Below are 21,350 nucleotides of genomic sequence, written 5' to 3'. Positions count from 1 at the left end.
TGCTGTCACATTTGTGTTTTTTAATATAGTTTCTTTAACTGTTTAGCAGGGGAGTGGCTTTTCTCTTACCTCCAGATTGCTTCATTCACATTTTGGAGGATGCCTCGTCTGTGGAACAGTGGCAGCCTTTGTCTGTTCCTCTTATGATGATTTCTTAAAAAATCCTCTTAATGCTAACCGAATAAGCTCTTCATTTTTCAGTCTTTGCTCCTCCTCTTTCTGAAGAAAGACGAAAAGAAGCAGAAAGAAAGAAGGAGAAGAAAAACATAACCTACAGCTTCAACACTACTATGAAAGAGAAAACATCATTGGGGAAGATACCAAGCACTTGAGACAGCCTTCTCCTGTAGTTCTGCTCTTCAGAATAAGATTGCAAGCAGACTCCAAAGACCTCCTTCAGTTGACAGCATTATAACTTCCTTTACTCAGGACAGTTCCATGTCCGTGGCACAGTCTCCTCCGGTACCTGCCAGGAAAAACCAGCTTCGTGCAGAAGAGGAGAAAAAAAGTAATTATGGAATTATTAGAAACGAGAAAACAGCTTCGTAGTAAAGAGCGACGTCTGCAGGGGCGGTTACTACACATTGACAGTGATGACGAAGTTCATATAAGGAAAAGAGAAAGTTCCATGGATGTATTTGATATGGCCAGACATTGGTTACAAGCTCTCGTCAGAAGACCATCACCCAAGAGCTTAGACTCTGCTTCTTCTCAGAATATTCATGACTTTAAGGAGCTGAAAGATAGAGATTCAGAAACACGAGCTGATCCGAAATCTATGTACTCAGATGATCCAAGAGATAATGACACCTTGGAGATAGAACAGCAAGCCTTGCTAAGAGAGCAACAGAAGAGACTGAATAAACTAAAAATGCAGGATGTTGACTTGGATGCTGTCCCAAGCACTAAAGTACGAGACCACAGAATGCCCAGAGAGACGCTGATGATTTCCTGAAAAATTCATTATTAGAATCTGATAGTGCTTTTATTGGTGTACATGGCGAGACGTACCCTTCCATTGAGGATTGGGGCTTCCTGCTGCTGTCTCCGCTGCCCTCCGCCAGGGAGCGCAGGAGGAACAAACTGAAAGGATTGCACTTCGTATGGTAACAGTCACCCCTGATGTGCCACCAGATGGTGTCTCTTTAAAATCTGTATCCAGTATAAATATTGATCAGCTTAGAATGAGAAATGAAGAACGAATGCGAAGACTGAATGAACTTCAGAATAAGCCTGTTACTACAGATGATGAGATTTCACTGGTTTTCCCTGATGACATCATGAGGCACCAGGGTGACGACGGATCAAACTCTGTAGCCGCTGAGCCCTGGCGCCACCCACGCATCTCCGAAACACTGAAGCGATTCATGATGGAACAGCTGAGGCAGGAGCAGCAGCAGGGTCAGGGCAAACCAGGCGCTTTCCCCTGGCAGGGCCTGTCTAATGCACACGGTTAAATCAGTCTGTACTGGACCCAGTAGTGCCTTTGAGGGTGAAACGAATGTGAAACCTGAGCCTGAATAATATGTGCTACTTTTGGCCTGTACATGGCAGTTACTCATATTCCATCTGTATATAAGGTATATTTTTTTCCATGATGATGTATATGATGTATTTATAGTCTGTACATAAATAAAAAGCCATGGCTATTAATTTATTTTAAAAAATCCTCATAATGGCTGGTAAAAAAGGGGCATTCTTTTGAAGAGAGGAGTTCCTCATGTTGGGCTCTTGTCTTGATTTAACGAGGAAAGGAAAAGTAACTCTGTTATCACTGGTGGAATGGGAAGCAGTCCTCAGTGTTGTCGGGACTGGAGTAAATGAAGAAGACCTGGATTGGGTGTGTCACCAAAGAATAGTGTTGGAGATGGAAGTGAGCACTTTAGGAAGATAAGTTTTGAGCAGAATTTTAAATGAGATGTGGCATGTAACTTCATGGGAAACTAGCATTCTAGACAGGATGTTATGACAGGATATATATGTGAAAATAAATAAATGGAATATTACTCAGCTATTAAAAAGAATGCATTTGAATCAGTTCTAATGAGGTTGATGAAGCTGGAGCCTATTATACAGAGTGAAGTAAGTCATAAAAACACCAATACAGCATATTAACACATATATATGGGATTTAGAAAGATGGTAACGATGACCCTATAGGCGAGACAGCAGAAGAGACACAGATGTAAAGAACAGACTTGGACTCTGGGAGAGGGCGAGGGTGGGGTGATTTGAGAGAATAGCATTGAAACCTGTATATTATCTATACGTGAATCAGATCGCCAGTCCAGGTTCGAAGCATGAGACAGAGTGCTCAGGGCTGGTGCACTGGGATGACCCTGAGGTATGGGATGGGGAGGGAGGTGGGAGGGGGGTTCAGGATGGGGAACACATGTACACCCATGGCTGATTCATGTCAGTGTATGGTAAAAACCACTACAATATTGTAATCAGCCCCCAATTAAAATAAATTAAAAATAAAAGGGGAAGTTATTCTTCTAGAAATGTTATTTTACACAGCTGAAGAAGAAAATCTGAGTTGTCTAATAATAAAAGATAAGATATGAGGGAGATTATGTGTGGAATAGGGAAAATGAAAAAACTCAGTACCTTGAAGCCTTTAAACACATGGTGGAGATGCTAGTGGAGACAGTTGTTGCTTGTAAAGATAGCAGTAATGATGTAAACTAGATTTTTAGAAAGACATTTAAGTGAAGAAAGAATTGGTAGATGGAAAAGTTGGAGGCAGGAAGATTTGTAATAGGTTTGAAGTTACTAGAATTTGTGAAATTTGTTGCCTGGGTCTTGGATAAAGCCCCTGTGCTTCAGAGCCTGTGCTCCACAAAAGAGAATCCACCATGGGGAAAACCTCGTGCATGATAATGAAGAGTAGCCCCATTCGCCCCAACTAGAAAAAGGCTGTGCACAGCATCGAAGACCCAGCACAGCCCAAAATAAGTAAATACGTGTTTTTTGTTTAATGCCAGGATAAATAACAGTCTCTCAGTGTCCAAGGGGCATTGGTTCCAGGACCCTACATCGCAGGGGTTACCAAAATCCTCGGATGATCTATTCCCTTATTTAAAATGCTATAGTTTTTGCATATACACACATCCTCCTTCCTGTATTATCTAAGTCATCTCTGTTACTTTTAATACTTGGTGCAATGTAAATGCTATATAAATAGTTGTAAATACAATGTAAATAGGGGCAAATTCAAGTTTTGATTTTTGGAGCTTTATTTTCTATCTGTAGTGTGTTGGATCCTTGGACACAGAGGGCTGACTAAATATTCTCTTCTCTGCTAAGTTTTAGAATAAGGAGTTAGTATTTTAGTGACTTTGAGGTATGGGCTTTCTGTTTTTTTAAACTGTGATTTGTGTGTTTTTGTTTTTTTTTAATCGTGTTGCAATCATTGGTATTTTTTTTAAAGGGAGCATTTAGAAATTTTTATTTATTTCTCTACACTGAATCTGTTAGCTGCGGCACATGTGGATCTTTTAGTTTACAAGCTCTTGGTTGAGTCATGTGGGATCTAGTGCCCTGACCAGGGGTCAAATCCTGATACCCTGCCTTGGGAGTGTGGAGTTCTAGCCATTGGGCTGATAAGGAAATACCACTCACTTGTGTAGATTGGTCCTGAATATTCATTAGAAGGACTGATGTTGAAGCTGAAACTCCAATACTTTGGCCACCTGATGCGAAGAACTGACTCATTGGAAAAGACCCTGGTGCTGGGAAAGAGTGAAGGCAGGAGAAGGGGCTGACAGAGGATGAGATGGTTGGATGGCACCACTGACTCAATGGACATGAGTTTGAGTGAACTCTGGGAGTTGGTGATGGACAGGGAGGCCTGGTGTGCTGCAGTTCATGGGGTCGCAGAGTCGGAGATGACTGAGCCACTTTTTTTATGTTACTTTTATGTTTAAAGTTGTCCCACCTTTGGCTAATGGGAATTCATTTCCTTTGGCTGTGGTGTTCTTTTGGTATCACTTATTCCGTTCGTTCCGTCGCGCAGTCGTGTCCAACTCTATGCGACCCTGTGGACTGTAGCCTACCAGGCTTCTCCGTCCATGGGATTCTCCAGGCAAGAATACTGGAGTGGGTTACCGTTTCCTTCTCCAGGGGATCTTCCCGACCCAGGGATTGAACCCGGGTCTCCCGCATTGGAGGCAGACGCTTTAACCTCTGAGCCACCAGGGAAGCCAACCTTTGATAATTTCTTGCTTTCTAGTCAACATCAAAACGCCTGAGACTCATCTTCTAAATACATATCCTGTTTCAGACTTGAGATCAGTCTTCAAGGATTCCTCGCTGTTTTTTTTACTGGGGAATGAACCACAGTCTGGGTACTGAGTGTCCTCAGTGTTATTGGGATGTCCTTGCCTCTAGGACTTTTCAGGACATAGAATATATTTTCTTTAGGGAATAGAGCTAGCATTTGGGGGGAGGGAAGAATCAGTTCACATGGTTTTTGATTCAAACTTAACATGGATTTTTATTTCACTTATTGAATTTTATACTTCTTTTTTCTCTTAATTAAAATTCTTGGTTCCCCAAAATATTATTTTTATTGGATTAGTTACTACATGTAATTAGTTTTAAAATAATAATAGTGTCAGTATTACTACAAATTGACTGTTGAATTCAGCCCCAAATTTCTTTATAATACTTTACTAGGATGTACAGTTAAAATACTATATTCTAAAGGCAGTTGACATAGTTAATATTTCTTTGTGGTTGTATCACTAATTTTTGTGCAGTAAGATTAGTTCATTTGTTTTCCTTCTTTAAAAATGTCTTTTCTGTTTTGAATATATATAACTGTATTACAAGTTAGGGGTCTCTACTTCCATTATCCTTTCTACTTCATTCCTTCTTCCTCCTGTTGGTCATTTTGAAAACTTAGTTTGGAGTTTGTTTTTCCAGTGTTTTTGTAGTAAAATTAAGCATACTTGTTCTTGCCTCTCTCCCCCATATAAAAAAGGTAGCCTGCTATATGTGCTGTTTGGCATTTTCTTTTTATAGATTATATAGCCTGAAGATTATTTCATATCATTATATAAAGATCTTTTATGGCTCCATAGTGTTCCATTATGTTTGTTTATCTTCATATATTCATTGTTTTTATTGATGGATTTATGGACTGTTACCAAGTTTTTAGCTTCAGATAATGTCATAATAATCATATGCATTGTTTCATATTTATGGGGATATAGATTTTTCAGAGGAGATTTCTAGAAGTAGGATCATCAAGCTAAAGACACGTAATTTTTCATGATTTCTGTCGGGGTGATGTCATTTTTGCATTCCTAGCACAGTGTATTGACCTTATCTTTGCCAGTTGTGTCAGATATTTTTCAGTTTTTGCCAGTCTTATCAGATAAGCATTGCCTCATGTAGTTTTAAAAATTGTACTAAAATGTCCATAACAGAATTCACCATTTTAGCCATTTTAAAGTCTAGTTCAGTAACAGTAAGGACATTCTCTTTGTTGTGCAACTGTTGCCACTGTTCATCTCCAGAACCGCTGTATCATTCCCACACTGAAACTCCTTACCCCCGGGGCGGCCACCACTCTACTTTCTTCAGTGGTTTTGACTCCTTTAGGCACCTCATAAAAATGAAATCATACAGTGTTTGCCCTTTTGTAACTGGCTTATGTCACTTAGCAGACCCAGTTCATCATGTTGTAGCATGTGTCAGAATTTTGTTTCTTTTTAAAGCCGAATGATCTACTGTATGTATGTTCCACATTTTGTTTATCCATTCATCTTTTATAGACACGTGTTTTGCCCATTTTTGGATTGGTTTTGTTTTTCTTGTTACTTAAATGTGTATTGTTAATGATAAGCATCTTTTCATATGTTTCAGTCATTTTCATTTCTTTTGTGGATTTACTGTTTGTATCTTTGCCTTTAAAAAATTGAATATTGGTCTTATTTTCCTTTTTTTTTTTTTTTTAAATTTTTTGGCTGTAGCACGTGGAATCTTGATTCCCTGAACAGGGATTGAGCCCACATCCCCCCTGTAGTGGAAGCACAGAGTCTTAACCATTGGACTGTTAGGGAAGTCCCTTGATCTTATTTTCCTTTAATTTTTAGGAAATAATTGTATATTTGTGAGATGTTATAAATGTATTTTCCTATGTTTCCTTTTGTCTTTTTTTACTTTGTTGATGCTTTTGCCATGGGTACTTTAAAATAAACTTATGTAATACAATTTATCCATATGTATTTCTTCTAGATTTTGAGCAGTAGCTGGAAGCTTTCCCACCCACCCCCTGCCCCCAAATCAGGTTATGAAGGTATTCACTCCTATTTTCTTCTAGTGCTTTATATTGTTTCATTTTATATTTTAATCTCTCATCCATTTGGAGTTAATTACGGTGTGTAATATGAAGTATGTGTCCAATTTTGTTTTTCTAAATGGCTGTCCAATAGTTTTTAATACTAATGATTAACTTGCCCATCTTTCCTTCTTATACTGAGTACCATCTGCTTTGGAGAAATGTGTTTGGGTTCTTTGCCCTATTATTATTTTTTGCTGTTATATGAGTTATGTACTTTGGATATTTACCCCTTATCAGGTATATGATTTAAGGTAGCACGTTTATCATGTACTAGATTTCAGTGTATTCTTGAGTCTATTTCTGGATTTATTTATTCTCTTGGTCTGTTTGTTCAAGTACCACTATCACATCATTTATCTAGAGGATGTTGGTGAATCCCATAAATTCTAATATATTGTATTTCCATGTTCGTTTGTCTCAGGAAATTTTTAAAATTTCTCATTTAATTTCTTGTTTGATCAGTTTGATGTTTAAGATTATCTCCGTGTCACATGAAAACTGCAAAATTTTCTTGTTCACTTCTACATTATGTATGATAGTGCCAAACACCAATTTTTAGGTACCCCATTATAAATGGTTATCTTTTATAGTTCTTTATATACTGTTAAGCAGTTTGAAGAATACCTTGATGATTGACCTGCAAATGCTTTTTCAGAAATTAAAATAGATCATATTCCTGTTTTGCTTTAAGCCACATACCCCCTCAGGGAATTTCCAGTTGATTAGAAACATACTTGTAGAATGCTTGAAGTCTTTTTCATTGTGTAGATGAGAAAGTGAAGACTTAAGAAGATAAAAGGACCTGCTTAAACCACCTTCCACACCCCCAACAAGTTTTCTTGTGGCTATGGGCAATATTCAGGTTTATCTACATCTGGTAGGCTGATTTGAGAAACCCAAATAAGACGGTAGGTATTGCGAGAGGGCATCAGAAGGCAGACACACTGAAATCATAATCACAGGAAACTAGTTGATCTGTTCGGACCACAGCCCTATCTAACTCAGTGAAACTAAGCCATGCCGTGTGGGGCCACCCAAGACGGGCGGGTCATGGTGGAGAGGTCAGACAGAATGTGGTCCACTGGAGAAGGGAATGGCAAACCACTTCAGTATACTTGGCTTGAGAACCCCATGAACAGTATGAAAAGGCAAAATGATAGGATACTGAATGAGGAATTCCCCAGGTCTGTAAGTGCCCAGTATGCTGCTGGAGATCAGTGGAGAAATAACTCCAGAAAGAATGAAGGGATGGAGCCAAAGCAAAACCAATACCCAGTTGTGGATGTGACCAGTGATAGAAATAAGGTCTGATGCAGTAAAGAGCAATATTGCATAGGAACCTGGAATGTTAGGTCCATGAATCAAGGCAAATTGGAAGTGGTCAGACAGGAGATGGCAAGAGTGAACGTCGACATTCTAGGAATCAGTGAACTAAAATGGACTGGAATGGGTGAATTTAACTCAGATGACCATTACATCTACTACTGTGGGCAGGAATCCCTTAGAAGAGATGGAGTAGCCATCATGGTCAGCAAGAGAGTCTGAAATGCAGTACTTGGATGCAATCTCAAAAACGACAGAATGATCTCTGTTTGTTTCCAAGGCAAACCATTCAATATTACAGTAATTCAGGCCTATGCCCCAACCAGTAATGCTGAAGAAGCTGAAGTTGAATGGTACTATGAACCTACAAGACCTTTTAGAACTAACACCCAAAAAAGATGTCCTTTTCCTTATAGGGGACTGGAATGCAAAAGTAGGAAGTCAAGAAACACCTGGAGTAACAGGCAAATTTGGCCTTGGAGCACGGAATGAAACAGGGCAAAGGCTAATAGAGTTTTGCCGAGAGAACGCACTGGTCATAGCAAACACCCTCTTCCAACAACACGAGAGAAGACTCTACACATGGACATCACCAGATGGTCAACACCGAAATCAGATTGATTATTTTCTTTGCAGCCAAAGATGGAGAAGCTCTATACAGTTAGCAAAAACAAGACCAGGAGCTGACTGTGGCTCAGATCATGAACTCCTTATTGCCAAATTCAGATTTAAATTGAAGAAAGTAGGGAAAACCACTAGACCATTCAGATATGACCTAAATCAAATCCCTTATGATTATACAGTGGAAGTGAGAAATAGATTTAAGGGACTAGATCTGATAGACAGAGTGCCTGATTAACTATGGGCGGAGGTTCGTGACATTGTATAGGAGACAGGGTCCAAGACCATCCCCATGGGAAATAAATGCAAAAAAGCAAAATGGATGTCTGAGGAGACCTTACAAATAGCTGTGAAAAGAAGAGAAGTGAAAAGCAAATGAGAAAAGGAAAGATATAAGGATCTGAATGCAGAGTTCCAAAGAATAGCAAGGAGAGATAAGAAAGCCTTCCTCAGCGATCAATGCAAAGAAATAGAGGAAAACAACAGAATAGGAAAGACAAGAGATCTCTTCAAGAAAATTAGCAATATCAAGGGAACATTTCATGCAAAGATGGGCTCGATAAAGGACCGAAATGGTATGGACCTAACAGAAGCAGAAGATATTAAGAAGAGGTGGCAAGAATACACAGAAGAACTGTACAAAAAAGAGCTTCATGGCCAAGATAATCACGAAGGTGTGATCACTGACCTAGAGCCAGACATCTTGGAATGTGAAGTCAAGTGGGCCTTAGAGAGCATCACTACGAACAAAACTAGTGGACGTGATGGAATTCCAGTTGAGCTATTTCAAATCCTGAAAGATGATGCTGTGAAAGTGCTGCACTCAATCTGCCAGCAAATTTGGAAAACTCAGCAGTGGCCACAGGACTGGAAAAGGTCAGTCTTCATTCCAATCCCAAAGAAGCAATGCCAAAGAATGCCCAAACTACTGCACAATTGTACTTATCTCACACGCTAGTAAAGTCATGCTCAAAATTCTCCAAGCCAGGCTTCAGCAATACATGAACCGTGAACTTCCAGATGTTCAAGCTGGTTTTAGAAAAGGCAGAGGAACCAGAGATCAAATTGCTAACTTCCGCTGGATCATGGAAAAAGCAAGAGAGTTCCAGAAAAACATCTATTTCTGCTTCATTGAGTGTGCCAAAGCCTTTGACTGTGTGGATCACAATAAACTGTGGAACATTCTGAAAGAGAAGGGAATACCAGACCACCTGACCTGCCTCTTGAGAAACCTGTATGCAGGTCAGGAAGCAACAGTCGGAACTGTACATGGAACAACAGACTGGTTCCAAATAGGAAAAGGAGTACATCAAGGTTGTATATTGTCACCCTGCTTATTTAACTTCTATGCAGAGTACATCATGAGGAACGCTGGGCTGGAAGAAGCACAAGCTGGAATCAAGATTGCTGGGAGAAATATCAATAACCTCAGATATGCAGATGATACCACCCTTTTGGCAGAAAGTGAAGAGGAACTCAAAAGCCTCTTGATGAAAGTGAAAGAGGAGAGTGAAAAAGTTGGCTTGAAGCTCAACATTCAGAAAACGAAGATCATGGCATCTGGTCCTATCACTTCATGGCAAATAGATGGGGAAACAGTGTCAGACTTTATTTTTTTGGGCTCCAAAATCACTGCGGATGCTGATTGAAGCCATGAAATTAAAAGACGCTTACTCCTTGGAAGGAAAATTATGACCCACCCAGATAACATATTTAGAAGCAGAGACATTACTTTGCCAACCAAGGTCCGTCTAGTCAAGGCAATGGTTTTTCTAGTGGTCATGTATGGATGTGAGAGTTGGACGGTGGAGAAAGCTGATCGCCAAAGAATTGATGCTTTTGAACTGTGGTGTTGGAGAAGACTCCTGAGAGTCCCTTGGACTGCAAGGAGATCAGTCCTGGGTGTTCATTGGAAGGACTGATGTTAAAGCTGAAACTCCAATATTTTGGCCACCTCCTGTGAAGTGTTGACTCACTGGAAAAGACTCTGATGTTGGGAGGGATTGGGGGCAGGAGGAGAAGGGGACAACAGAATGAGATGGCTGGATGGCATCACTGACTCTATGGACATGAGTTTGAGTGAACTCCGGGAGTTGGTGATGGACAGGGAGGCCTGGCGTGCTGTGATTCATGGGGTCGCAAAGAGTCGGACACAACTGTGTGACTGAGCTGAACTGAACACTTTGAAAATAATTCAACTCTTCATTTAGTTTCTTGTTACGTTTTTTTCTGATTTTGTATGTCTTCTTCAGTTGGTTTCGGTAATTGCGGTTTATCCAGCAGCTTGGACATTTTGTCTAAATTGTCTAATTTATTGGCATAAAGCTGTTTATAGTATTTCCTTATAATCCTTTAAATTTCTGTAGGGTTGGAAGTGATGTTCCTCCTGTTTTTTTGTCTTGGTACTTTGTGGATTTTTTGTCCCTCTCCTTTCTTTCTCTCCATATGCCTGTTTAACATTGATCTTTTTAAAAGAAACAAGCTGGCTTTATTGAACTTTTTCCCTCTTCTATTTTTCTGTTTTGCATTTCATTGGTTTCCATGCTAAGCTTTATCATTTCCTTCTCTTTTATTGCTTTGAATTTAGTTTGCTCTTTTTCTAATTTCTTAAGGTAGATTAGGTTGTTGATTTGAGATCTTCTGTAATACAGGTATTTAATAATGCTGAAGATGTCTTTCTAAACATTCCGTTAGCTGCATCTGTAGGTTTTTTATATTTTGTATTTTCATATTCTTTTAGTTCAGAATATTTCTTCCTGCCTTCTGTAATTCTTTGAGCCATGAATTATTTCTCACATGGAGATTTTTTGCATTTTATTCTGTTGTTTTAATTGTGATTTAATTCTCTTGGAGTAAAGCATTTTCTATGATTTTACTCCTTTTAAATTCTTTGATTTGTGGGCTGGCTTATGAGATATCTTGGAAAATATTTGTGTGCTTGAAAAGAAAATGCATTTTGCTGTTGTTGGTTGGAGTGTTCTACAAATGTCATTTAAGTCAAATTGGTTGATATTGTTGTTCAATGCTGTATCTTTGTTTTCTCTCTAGTTGCATTGGTTAACAGTGTGGTCTTCAAGTACTATTACTGTGTTCTCTGTTTCTTCTTTTTGTTAGGTTTTGTATCATGTATTTTGGGATTCTTTTGTTAGGTGTGTATGTGTGTAATAGTTAAATCTTGATGATGGTTAACTTTGTTATCATTATGAAACATTTGTCTCTCAGTTTTTCTTATTCTGAAGTCTACTTTGTCTCATGTTAATATATCTGTTCCAACTTTCTTTGGATTAGTGTTTCCATGGTTTTAAAAAAATTCATTCTTTTAAACCTGTTCGTGTCTTTGAATCTAAACTGTCCGGTTAAGTCTTTTATCCAGTCTATGAAACTTGACCATCAGAGTATCTGATCCAGCCCACACATTTAATGTGATTACTGACAGAGTTGGATTTACACCAGCCACTGTGCTCTTTGTTTTCTGTGTCAGATGTCCTTTTTGTCTCTCTCTACCATCTTCTTTTGTGTTAAATGGAAAAATAAAGTTACACCATTTAAGTTTCCCTACTCCTCCCTTTCTTCCGCCTTCCCTTCCTCCCTGCATACCTATATCCATTGGAGTTTTTTCCTTAGTCTTCTTTAAAGTAATACTCATTTAATTCCAGCAAAATACAGAAACTTTGCTCCAGTATATCTTTGTTTACCCCTTTCCTGTGTTCATTATTGTCGGAAATGTTACAAGTTTACATAACTCAGTACTGTTTTATACTATTTTATGCAATCTTTTGCTTTTAAGTGAGTTTTTAAAGGCAAAAATAGAAAATATATAGTCGTGTTCATTACCTTTATATTTATCTTTTCTTTATATGGGTTTGAAATACTGCCTGATATTAATTTACTTTCAATCAGCAGGACTTCTTTTAGTATTGCTTATAAGGCAGATCTGCTAACAACAAATCCAGCCTTTGTTTACCTGTAAATGTCTGTTTCATCTTCAACTTTGAAGGGTGTTTTGCTGGGTATAGATTCTTGGTTGATAGTTTGTTTCTTTCAGCACTTTGAATATGTTATCCTAATGCCTTTTGGTTTCCAGTATTTCTAGTGAGAAGTTACTTGGTAATTGTATTGTTCCCTTAAATGGGATAAGTTGCTTTTTTCTTGTTGCTTTCCCAGTGTATAATATATTCTCTTTGTTTAATGTCAGCAGTTTGACTGTGATGCATCTGGGTATGATGCTCTGGATCTTCGATGAATATTTTTCACCATATTTGGGGAAGTTTTCAGTTGTTATTTTTTCTGCTTTCTCCTCTTTTTGAGACTCTTGTCACTACTGGGAGGCTTGCTTGAAGTGAAAGTGAAGCGCAAGATGTTCAGTCATGTCTGACTCTGCGACCCCATGGACTGTAATTCTCCAGGCCAGAATACTGGAGTGGGTAGCCTTTCCCTTCTTACAGAGATCTTCCCGACCCAGGGATTGAACCCAGGTCTCCTGCATTACAGTCAAATTCTTTACCAGCTGAGCCACAAGGGAAGCCCACTGAGGCTTTTCCTTTTTTCTTAATTACTTTCTGTCTTGTTCTTTAAATTCAAATTCAAGTTCATTGACTCTTCTCATCTCACATCTACTGTTGAGCTCCTCTAGTAAACTTTTCACTATAGTTATTGTGTGTGTGAGACATATACACACTGCTATATTTACTTATTTTTGGCTATGCTGGGTCTTTATTGCTGCATGCAGGCTTTCTCTAGTTGCAGAGAGTAAGGGCTACTCTCTAGTTGTGGTGCGTAGGTTTCTTCCTGTGGTGGCTTCCCTTACTGTGAAGCATGGGCTCTAGGCACACAGGCTTTAATTGCAACACTTGAGCTTAGTTGCGAGTTGCTGGCCCTAGGGCATGTGGGCTTCAGTAGTTGTGGCACAGGAGCTCATTAGCTGTGGCTCACAGGCTGTGGAATCTTCCCGGACCAGGGATCAAACCTGTGTCCCCTGCATTGGCAGGTGGATTCTTATCTGCCATGCCACCAGAGAAGTCCCAGTCATACTTTTTTCTTTGGAGAGGAAAAAAAAGACTTATTTCCCTATTTTCAAACAGATGGTTGCTAGTATAACGTTTATGAGTTTTGGCAGATATATCATAGTTTCCCAGTTACTTTCAGATAGTAACACAACTTGCATCATGCATTAACCAGGAAAAAGACATTTTAACCTTTTCCCAAGTACATCAATGAATCCATCCATACTTCTTTCTTTCCAGCAATTTCTACACATGTTGATTAGTTTTTCTTCCTCTTTTCTCCTCCCCAGTTATTTTTGGATCTCCCGTCCATATAGGATTTAATAATAGAAAAGGACGACAGTGATCTCTTTTATTCTTGGACTTCGGTTAGATCATTTCCTTAGGAGATACTTCATTTTAGAACTAGCTGAACATGTTTTACTTCAAGAATACAAAAGAAACCTAAAATAAACTTTTTTTCAGTGAAGTAAATAAAATAGGCATTAGCTCCTTTTTTTTTAATTTAAAGAATTCCTGGAAACAAAAGGTTGAAAAAGAAAACAGTGGAAAAAATAAGAGTAATTATATTTTATGGTTCATTCAGTGATACTTTTTAACTAAAGAATTTCATTCTCTTAACTGAGGTTCTATATTTGATGAATCACTATTTTTATTAATGAGTCATTGTTATTTTTCCCACTAATTCTTTAAATATGGTTTCCTTTAGTTCTTTCCTCATTATTTGATAGAGTGCCCCTCAGTTTGGATTTGATGTATAAGTAAATTATTAATGTATCTCTTAGTGTCTGTGTATTTTCTATCTTTTAAGGTTAACGATGTTGGGATTTCATTTGCTTCTAGTTAGATGAGAGTAATTAGAATATGGCACTTGATAATCACAAGCCCTAATTTGCTGTCTGATAGGTTTATTTTGTTAATGGGGCTGCTATATGTTTTCAGTAAGCCACTACCCTTGTCATAATCACACTTACCGGTGTTCTGATAACAATTAAAGGTTACATTTATGCAAATTTGAATTCCCTGGCATGCATAATATTTTTTTAGCCTGTGATGAATCTTATAGTTTCTATACACAAACTTTTTCAGATACCACTGATTTAATATTTCATTAAATTTCTTTTGGCATTAATAAAAGTTAGCTACTTGTAAGAACAGAAATCTCTGCAAGTAACCTAAGGAAAGGAGATACAGGTGAATCTCATGGAAATAAGGTTTAGAGCTACAACCGAAAGATACAGGCACACTTCTGTTGTTAGGATGCATTCTCTGTGTCTCTGTGTATGTCTGGGTCTGCCTTACATTGTGTGTTCTCTCATTTCTGCGTATCTCTTCTGTTCCTTTCTGTTTATCATCATTGTCTGGTTGCATCTGTGCAGCATGGCCAGTGACTTCTGAATCCACACAGCCAGGTACATCTCTATTGTCCATGCTCACCTAAATGGTGCAGCCTCTGTGTGCCAAGTTCAGATTCTCAGGAGGAAAACGTTAACGTACCCATCCTGGTCCAGTTAGATGACTGCAGAATACAGTTGTCCCTTTCTGGAAAAATCTGTAGAGGGCAAGTTTTCTAAAAGGTGGATGTGAGCCAAGAGTGGTCTCAATAGTACAACTTTTGGAGCGAGTTTGGTGCGTGCGTGCTCAGTTGCTTCAGTCATGTCTGACTTTGCTACCCTATGGACTGTAGCCCCAGGCTCCTCTGTCCATGAGTTTCTTCAGGCAAGAATACTGGAGTGGGTTGCCGTGCCCTCCACAGGGATCGAATCGTCCTCTCTTGTCTCCTGCATTGGCAGGCAGGTTCTTTACTGCTAGCGCCACCTATAGTAAATCCCAAATGTTTTTGGATACCTGATATTTTCTTTTGCTGAGGAAAGTCTGTGTAGAAAGCCATTTCTGAAACAGTGGTCACAACAGAATTAAACGTTATGTACAGATATGTTGTTTTAGTCATTTCATTTGGAAATAACTTTGTGCATAAAAACAGAAACTTCTCGTAAAATATAAAAACAGTTCATATATTAACAACGGCCAGTCTTAAACAACAAATGGCTTCTGGCTAAATATTCTGGAACTTGAAAGTTGAATAATGAGAATTCAGTGTTAGCATATTTAGGGGCCCAATAAACATTTCCCTTTGAAATCCTCCCAAGTGGAGCCACTTGAGAAGAAAAAGGTAATCAGGCAAATAAAGATCCAAGTAAATTTTATCTTGTCGCTGAGAAAAAATTGTGTTGGAGGTTGTTGCTTAGATCTGCAGTGATGTCGGGTTTCCTGTATGTATTCTCTGTCCCCTACGTTTAGATCTTGGAACTGCCCACTGAAGGAAGGATGGTGTCTGCAGAGCTTGTCCCTGTGTCATTGCCTCATTCGTTCCTGTGCGTTCATTCTTTCAGTTCTGCTGCTTGCTTCGGAGTGGCATACTATATGATAAAGGTCATGAAGTGAAGTGAAGTCGCTTAGTTGTGTCCGACTCTTTGCAACCTCATGGACTGTAGCCTACCACGCTTCTCCGTCCGTGGAGTTTTCCAGGCAAGAGTACTGGAGTGGGTTGCCATTAACTTCTCCAGAGGATCTTCCCAACCCAGGGATTGAACCTTGGTCTCCCGCATTGTAGGCAGACGCTTTACCATCTGAGCCACCAGGGAAGTCGATAAAGGTCATATATTCCACTTAAAGTTACAAGCTTCTCATGAGGTCTGCCTAAAGATTGGCCATTTGTCTGAGTCGCGGATGCTGAGTGTTACCAAAAATGTAAGATTGACAGGAGCACTCTGTAGTCAATTTAGCTGGCATTCTGCTGGGAAAGTCTCCACCTACCTGGTTATCATTAGTTGTTGTTATTAAATTTTGGTAAAAGGCAAGTAAAGGTGCTTTGTATTAGTTTCCAGGGCCTTCTGATTGCCTGTGTCTTGTATTCTAGTCTTGATTTTGTTGAAGGCTTGGGCTTCCCTGGTGGTTCAGACAGTAAAGAATCTGCCTTCAGTGCAGGAGACCCGGGTTTGATCCTTGAGTCGCAAAGATCCCCTGGAGGAGGAAATGGCAACACACTCCAGTATTCTTGCCTGGAGAATTCCATGGACAAAGGAGCCTGGCAGGCTACAGTCCATGGGGTTGCAAAGAGCTGGACATGACTGAGTGACTAACAAACTTGTGAACTGCACATGGTATGACTTTCAGATGTGCCTGATTTGATTTTCTAGCATTTCAGCTCCCCAGGACAGCCATATTAGGGTCTTCACGGGACCATCTGTTCTTGAATGTTTCCCCTTATTTTGAACCCATGCCTAATGAAATCCTGTTTCTCTGGACTTTTGTGGGGGTAGTGTATGATCCACCTCTACTTGGCATATTTCTGCCTCTTCCATTCTTATATTTTAGAAATAGCTGATTCTGATCCTAATCTTAAACTTGTAGGGCCCCAAAATAGTTTTTTTTTTTTTTTGTGGTTCTCTAACCTCCATCAGGACCCAGAAGTTGGGTCTTCTGCAGTGAGTTGAGGACATCCTCAAGATCCTGTGGCTACTGGTATTCCTCATGCAGTGCTGCTGCTTTGTCACTAAGTTGATTGACTGGCCAGTGGTTCTCCCTTCATGTGACCCTGACCTTTGAGTGCTAGTACCCTATTTTTGGATTAAGCTAGGGTAGTCAAAGCTATGGTTTTTCCAGTAGTCATGGATGGATGTGAGAGTTGGACTATAAAGAAAGCTGAGCACCAAAGAATTGATGCTTTTGAGCTGTGGTGTTGGAGAAGACTCTGGACTGCAAGGAGATCCAACCAGTCCTTCCGAAAGGAAATCAACCCTGAAGATTCATTGGAAGGACTGATGCTGAAGCTGAAACTCCAATACTTTGGCCACCTGACTCAAAGAGCTGACTCATTGGAAAAGACCCTGATGCTGGGAAGGATTGAGGGCAGGAGGAAAAGGGGACGACAGAGGATGAGATGGTTGTATGGCATCACTGACTCAATGGATATAGGTTTGGGTAGACTCTGGGAGTTGGTGATGGACAGGGAGGCCTGGCGTGCTGCATTTCATGGGGTCACAAAGAGTTGGACACCACTGAGCGACTGAATTGAATTGCCCTTTTGACAGATATGGTATAAGATTTTTAGTAGGGCAAAAACACATTCATGCCCTGAATATATAACCATCCTGTTTAGACCTCAGGTCCTTGTAATTGTTTCAGGAGTGGTGTTTTATTTGAGGACAAATCCCCAGGGTGATGTGTTACCTGCTCTGGTGAAGTCTTTCACACTGAGAAGTCATGTAGATTGGTGGTCTGCCTAGATTTGGATGTTCAGTCAGCCAGTCCTGTACCAAGTTTTAAGGCTCCCAGTAACTGACAAGCTAGACCCTAGTGCTTTATTCTAATACTGTGCATCTGTGAGGCCTGTACCACGTCTGTTCTCTCTTCCATGGGTTTAGGTTAACTCAGTAGCTATAGTACCATATTTCTTTCAAGATACCATGTATTTTTTTTTTTAAAGGCCAAACATTTTTTATTTTCAAAAACAACTTTATTCATGACACATATTAAAAAAAAAAAACTCCCACCCCCTGGAAATGAGCTAAAAAAATAAACAAAATCCACCTCCCACCTCCCTGTTCCCAATTCCATGGGATACCATGTATTTTTAAATGCATCCCAATACCAGTGATACAATTTCTCCCCCTCAGTTTTATTGAGAAATAATTGACATACATCACTGTATAAATTTAAGGTATACAGCGTCATGGTTTAATTTACATATGCAGGCATACCTTATTTTATTGTGCTTTGCTTTACTGTGCTTCACAGATACCATATGTTTTACAAATTAAAGGTGTTTTAAAATTAACAATAAGGAATTTTAAAACTAAGGTATATACAATTTTTTGGTTGTAACTATAGTGTAGTGTATATATTAACTTTTATGTGCACTGGGAAACCGTAACATTTGTGTGACTCACTTCTTGTGATACTGGCTTTGTTCCTGTGGTCTGGAAACAATTCTGTGATATCTCTGATATTTACCAAACTGAGGTAGGCCTGTATGGTGAAATGATTACCATAGTAAGTTTAGTTAACTTACATCATCTCATATAGAGACACTAAACTTATGTTTGGAGATCAGTGAAATGTAGTTGTAAGGTTAGCACTAGAGATTAAAAGATGGAAGTGCTCTTTAGCACTTGGCAGGGTCTAAGCTGGTGCCCTAGCTTTAGTAGTTTTGCTTGTATGTGTTGTGACATGGATTCACTCCAGAATCTTGCTGGCCTAGGTCATGACCAAATTCAGTTGGCTCTTTCCAGTGTACTGCTTTTCTTCTAATATACTTAATTCTCAAGGGTGGCATTGCTACCATTTTATCCAGTAATATCATAAAATATTTTTGTTCGGCTCTGGGCCTCCCTCATGGCTCAGCAGTAAAGAATCTACCTGCCAATGCAGGAGTCGTGGGTTTGATCCCTGGGTCCGGAAGATCCCCTGGAGGAGGGAATGGCTACCCACTTCGGTATTCTTGCCTGGAGAATCCCATGAACAGAGACTGGTGGGGCTAGAGTCCATGGGGTTGCAAAAGAGTTAGATATGACTTAGCAACCAAACAACAACAACTCCCCTTTTCTCTCCTGCTTCCAGCAAATTGCTTAATTCCAATCATGCTTTTATGATGTGTGTTTTGGCAGGCGTCGTCAGCCTTTTTGGTATGGTTTTGGTGGCTTCATTGATCTTTGGAATATTGTGTATGAGTCCCAGAAGCTTTGCTACAGAACTGTCCATGTCCATTTGTCTGTTTTCCCACGTGAAGTCAATTCTGTTGAAGCATGTGTCTTTAATGTTAATGCCCAAAAGCCATTCACTAAATGTAAATCTTTAAAGTCTTGTTAAATACTCCATTTTGCTAACTTTTCTGGGTATACCTTTATTCTCAGGGCAGTTGAGGTTGAGATGTATTTTGTTGTCTGCTATTAAATGTAAGATTCTCCCCCTCCCTTTTTTCTAAGGTGAAATTGATCATTCTTTTAGTTTTGTTGTTTATTGTTTTTAACTGCACTGGCTCTTTGTTGACCTTGTGCGGGTCTAGTTGCCCTGAGGCATGGGATCTTAGTTCCCTGACCAGGGATCAAATGCACACCCCCCTGCACTGGAAGGCAGACTCTTAACCACTGAACTGCCAGGGAAGTCCCTAAGTTTATAATAAGTACTGTTCATCAGAAATTTCCAGGCTGCAGAGACAGGGCATGGTCCTGTATTTCATCCATCACTGTCTTAATGAGGTGTACTCTATTATTCATAGTTTGTAGAGGCTAACCTGAGAACTCCTATCTGTATGTCCAGGCCAGTTGAAGCCAGATAACTATCACTTTGATTTCATGTGAATCCATTTCTGTGCTTCCTAGATCTTTAATTGTATTGGATGGATACACAAGCCATGGATTTTACCTAACATCTGTAAGTTACGGTCTTATTAACTACTTAGCTAATCTCTAGTGCTCTTAATTTAATCAGATCCCAAAAACTAAGTTTAAAAGAATCCCCTCAAATCTGAACAGTATCTGCTTCCCCTGCCCCACATTTAAATCTGCTTCTTTATTTTTTATATAAATTAAAAAAAATATTTATGAAGTACTTGGTTGTTTTGGGCCTTCATCGCTGCATGGGCTTTTTCTAGTTGTGATGAGCTGGGGATACTCATCTTTGTGGTGTGCGGCCTCTCACTGTGGTGGCTTTTCTTGTGGCCCACAGAGTCTAGGCATGTGGGCTTTAGTTGCCCGTGTCATGTGGAATCTTCTAGGACCAGGGATCGAACCTGTGTCCCCTGCATTGGCATACGGATCCTTGCCCACTGTACCACCAGGGAAGTCCGGCTTCTTTATTTTTAAACAAATCTTAAAAAGACCAAACAAACAAACACACACTTATTTGACTGCATTGGGTCTTAGTTTTGGCATGTGTGATTTAGTTCCCTGACCAAGGATTGAATCTGGGCTCTTGCATTGGGAGTGTGGCATTTTATCCACTGGACCACCAGGAAAGTCCCATAAACCTGCTTCTTAATGTTGATCACCTTGTGGCTCCCTTACGCTAAATTTTAATTTTCTCAGAGCCTTCATTCTCATAAGTGGTAGCTTTGTCATTTAAGTTCCTGTAGTGAAGTCCCATGGACCATGATGGTCAGTCATCATCTTAAATACAAGCTGCCCACTGTGACCTGGCAGAGTACCAAGACTGACCTCAAGAGAGTACCAGAACTCTAATTCTAGGCCCTCCTTTCTTCAAAGAATCCTTTGACCTGTTTTCCCTCCCACCAAAATTGTATTGTTACCTTATTCTGAGTCTTAGAACTAGTGACAGCTGCTGATTTCTCTTCACAGTTGAGTACTCAGTGCTCACTCTTGTCCAGCTCTTTGCAACCCTATGGGCTGAGGCCTGCCAGGCTCCTCTGTCCATGGAATTCTCCAGGCAAGAATACTAGAGTGGGTTACCATTTCCTCCTTCAGGGCATCTTCCCAACACAGGGATCGAGCCCATGTCTCTTGAGTCTCCTGCATTGGCAGATAGATTATTTACCACTGGCGCCACCTGGGAAGTCGAGTACTTTAGTAGTTGGCAACTGTTCATGGCTTTGTGATTTGGACAAACCCAGTTGTTAGCTCTCAAAGAGTACCTGTTTTCACTTGAATATTCCCAAATCCCTAGATATCTATCAGTCTCATTTCATCCGGCTTTTTTATCCACCTTGGATGTTGCCCTTAAAATTTCCCTTGGGGTTGTGTGTTGGGAGGTGGCAAAATCTGATTGCTTTACAGTTTGTTATTCAGAGTACTAAGCATGGCCCCATGCACATAACTTAGTGACTTCCAAAGTTACTTGTAAGAAAGTGGTGAAAAGACAGTAAGTTCTTGAAAATCCTAGTTTAATAATGTATAGTACTTGTATTTTTTCAGTATTTTGATTTTAATTATAGAAAGATATGAAAGGTAAAAGGCACGAGAAATAGCTTTGGTTAAAAAAATACTTATTTTCTTGACTCCAAAGTAAATTGACTCTTTTGTTTTCTATTTTTT

The 21,350-nt window shown here is 39.6% G+C and overlaps 1 protein-coding gene and 1 pseudogene across 1 annotated transcript in view; both read left to right on the top strand.

Annotated features, from left to right (window-relative positions):
• The window catches only part of LOC148774966 (centrosome and spindle pole-associated protein 1 pseudogene), a 28,938-nt pseudogene extending 7,589 nt beyond the window's left edge, over window positions 1–21,349 (top strand).
• The window catches only part of GOLPH3 (golgi phosphoprotein 3), a 44,994-nt gene that overhangs the window by 9,180 nt on the left and 14,464 nt on the right, over window positions 1–21,350 (top strand). The window lies entirely within an intron of this gene.

The sequence above is a fragment of the Moschus berezovskii genome, chromosome 18 (assembly GCF_049115385.1).
Source record: "Moschus berezovskii isolate FMDL1 chromosome 18, NW_MosBer_1.0, whole genome shotgun sequence".
Lineage (NCBI taxonomy): Eukaryota > Metazoa > Chordata > Mammalia > Artiodactyla > Moschidae > Moschus > Moschus berezovskii.
Note: the sequence above shows the minus strand (reverse complement) of the source record. Positions and strands in the feature narration are given on the sequence as shown.